This window comes from Sinocyclocheilus grahami, unplaced genomic scaffold (genome assembly GCF_001515645.1).
Source record: "Sinocyclocheilus grahami isolate Dianchi unplaced genomic scaffold, SAMN03320097.WGS_v1.1 scaffold573.1, whole genome shotgun sequence".
NCBI classification, from domain to species: Eukaryota; Metazoa; Chordata; class Actinopteri; order Cypriniformes; family Cyprinidae; genus Sinocyclocheilus; species Sinocyclocheilus grahami.
This window is the reverse complement of record NW_015505752.1, coordinates 48304-51719: the sequence shown is the minus strand read 5'-3', so window position 1 is coordinate 51719 and position 3416 is coordinate 48304. Positions and strand designations below refer to the sequence as shown.

General features: G+C 37.9%; 1 long non-coding RNA gene and 1 pseudogene across 2 annotated transcripts in view; one reads left to right on the top strand and one right to left on the bottom strand.

Moving 5' to 3' along the window:
- LOC107556558 (zinc finger CCHC domain-containing protein 4-like) overlaps positions 1-3416 on the bottom strand; it is a 21040-nt pseudogene that overhangs the window by 9298 nt on the left and 8326 nt on the right.
- LOC107556572 (uncharacterized) overlaps positions 2598-3416 on the top strand; it is a 1528-nt gene continuing 709 nt past the window's right edge. Inside the window, exons 1-2 of one of the 2 annotated variants that reach the window (XR_001605293.1) lie at positions 2598-2721; positions 3242-3402. This is a non-coding gene — a long non-coding RNA (uncharacterized lncRNA). The remainder of the gene's footprint in view (positions 2722-3241; positions 3403-3416) is intronic. The other variant, XR_001605294.1, reaches the window with a different exon arrangement.

The window sequence follows — 3416 nt, the reverse complement described above, 5'->3', positions numbered from 1 at the left end:
CGTCTTTGTTTGGGCTTCCGAAAGCGGATGATGTCAGGAAACAGTGGTTGCAATTTATTTTTTAACTCTGTTCCTGAGCATTATAACCCCAATTTGCTATTGTGTGCAGCGCATTTTACTGAGGACAGCTTTCACATCACGAGTGAGAAGTGCCGGATTCGCCAAAAGCTTTTGTTGAAAGACGGAGCAAAGGGGGCGTGGCAGTACTGAAACACTGTCTAAGCTGTTCGCCAATCACAACGCACTGGGACAGCTAACCAATCACAACACATTTTGTTTTTCGGAAGGCGGACCTTCATCAAAGCCGGAACTAATCGAGCCGTTTGTGCCAGCCTGGGGAGAGAGGTATTGTAATCATGTAAATTATGTGAAAAATAATGTGTTTTTCGAACCACCAAGCATGAGAGCATGTTCTAGTACACCCCCAAAACAAAATCAAGACTTTGTAAAAGAGCATAATAGGACCCCTTTAAATCTTTTGGCGGTCTCCTCCCTCTTAGCAGGTGGGGTCAAATGTCATATTACAAAATGTATTACGGTCTTTTAGAATCAAAACTTTTTATAATCTTGACAAAATACATATCGTTTGAAAGGTCTGAATCTCACGATTCCATATTTGGTGGTTATTTATTTATAGTCAAATTGACAGAGAAATTTTGACATTTGTGACAGAAAAATGCATTAAAAAAATTCAGTAGAGTTTGGGTGTCAAACGGTGTCTGTTTGTGGTATAACGCCCTAAATAAAATCTCACAGGAACCTCAAATTTTTTTTATATCAACTTCAAATTTGGAACATAACTTATTTAGACATAAGGCTTTAATTTTATAGCAATTTTAGAGTAAAACCTGTTATGAAAAATAATTATTTTATATAAAATAAAAATAGTACAGTGTGTTTTCTTTACAGTAAATGTAAACTTCTATAACTTTTTGATACTTTCATATTTTGAAATAATTTCACTTCGTCTCCTTTAAAAAGAGTCGACTACCACCTTAGTACTTAATTAAACTCCAAACAACATAAAATACTCAAAAAGAGTGGCGCACCGTCTTAAAGAAGCACTAAACTGGCGCTCTAGCGGTTAATAAACAGAACTGCACACATCCCGCGGAAGAACATTCCAACCGGAGCTACTTCTCTAAGTTTATGTCTATGGCGATTCAAGCAGGTATGTGTTACTCCGCACCTGTGACGACCCGACCAGGCTACACTAGTCCAAATAGAAGTACTTATTATAAGTGTACCGTAGTGATTCGGAATAAGACAAAAACGTGGTTTGGAAGATTAATTCATGATGTATTCGCTCATTATATTTTGAACACAGAAGAAGTTACATAGTGCTGCTTTAACAGAATGTAATTCTATGTCTATGTGGCTATTTAAGCTTGTATTTGCAAAGAATTATGTTGTATTGTGTTTACCTGTAATCAATATCCAGCAATACTCTTCATTGTAGGACTCTTGCCCTCCATATTCCGTAACTTAATCACCTCATGTAATCTGTGAATGTGTAAGAGAATATTTCAGTTGCAAAGTTAAAACGTGGAGATACATTACATTGGATATTTTGCCAATTTTACTGACAGGAAAATGATTGGACACACTTTAAGACTTTTTAAATATACTAATATGTATAGTAGTAACAACTTATGCTTACCGTGGTGTCCCAACACAGAGAATTTTCTGGAAGCCTAACCCCAAGAGCATATCCAGGAGGAAATGACAGCTCCGGTCCACAAACAGATATTGTGTGTTACTCTTCTTTTTGTCCAGAGGGCCTTTTCAATCGCTGCACTGTGATGTCCTCAGAAAGTGCCTTGTGTTTTGCATGATTCGCCGATTCCCCAGGGAGGATCAACAGCTGACAGTCCACACAGAGCCTTCTCTGCTCCAGCGGGAGAGAAACAAACGCTCTAAATCTGTCAAAGAAACAAATATGCACATATGAAAGATTTTGGTGGGTTGTAGTATCTCCCATAAACAGACATGCCAGTATCTTATTTGATGAGTGTAGCATGGTTTATTAATTATTGGGGGAAGTCGTGGCCTATTGGTTAGAGAGTCGGACTCGTAACCCAAAGGTTGCGAGGTCGAGTCTCAGGACCGGTAGGGATTGTAGGTGGGGGGTGTGAATGTACAGCACTCTCTCCCACCTTCAACACGTGATACCACGACTGAGGTCCCCTTGAGCAAGGCACCGAACCCCCAACTGGGGCTTCAGCAAAAAATGGCTGCCCACTGCTCCGGGTGTGTGTTCACGGTGTGTGTGTGTGTGTGTGTGTGTGTGTGCACTTTGGATGGGATAAATGCAGAGCACTAATTCCGAGTATGGGTCACTATGGTCTGAGGCAAGCATTCTTGCCTCAGATATCTGAAGCATAAATTAATGAATCAAGTGAATGAAATGCTAATATTCATACATCTGTTTTTTTGTCTTCTTTCATTGGGTTTTAATTTTTGTTGTACATGCAGATTATGTCTTACATTCTTGTGTTCAGCCATCATTTTTTTACTTTTTATAATAACCCTATAAAGCTTACTTTATTTAATACATGAATTTCTTAACGTTGCTGAAAAACCTGTTGCACACAATCTACTACGTGCCTCCTGTTTCGAGATATATCCAGCTGCAGACCAGCAGTCACAGAACCGCAGTCACAGAACCGCAGCCACAGAACCGGAAGTGAGGGGCGGAGTTATTGACAACGAGAGAGCACGGTGAGTATTCTGTAATGTTTTTGCTATCATATGTTTGAGAATTATCATATATATTACGTTAAGAATTTATCTGCTAAGAACTTAATGTGTGCTTGGCTTTATTATCTTATATTGAAACTTGAATTTGTTGTCATACTTTATAGTATATAACTTTTTTCTGTGGCTGTGTCGATTAATTTTCGGATGCATGCTGTAAATGGGCCTTGTGGTGAAGTTTTGAAGACGTTTATTTTTCATAAAAATAAATAGTTTGCTTTAATTTATTTAAACTTGAATTTGTTGTCACACTTTATAGTATATAACTTGTTTCTGTGGATGTTTCGATTTATTTTCGGATGCATGCTGTAAATGGGCCTTGTGGTGAAGTTTTGAAGACGTTTATTATTCATAAAAATAAATAGTTTGCTTTAATTCCCTCTGTTATATGCATTGTTTGTGTGTTAATATTACCTTGTAGTTTAGTTATTTTAATCCAATTTGTCATCATTGAGATAATTGTGTGTGGCTTCATCTTTTGTAGAGACATATAAGGATTCAAAGAGGTGACACATTACCTGAGCTGCAGCAGTGCAACAAGTGTTACAGCAATCACCAGCAATTAGGTAATTAATTAAGCCAGCCAAACTGGTCAAGTTAAAAAGTCATCTTCAAATCCACTTCAACATGCAGTTGTCTGTGGAGGTATGAATATCTTG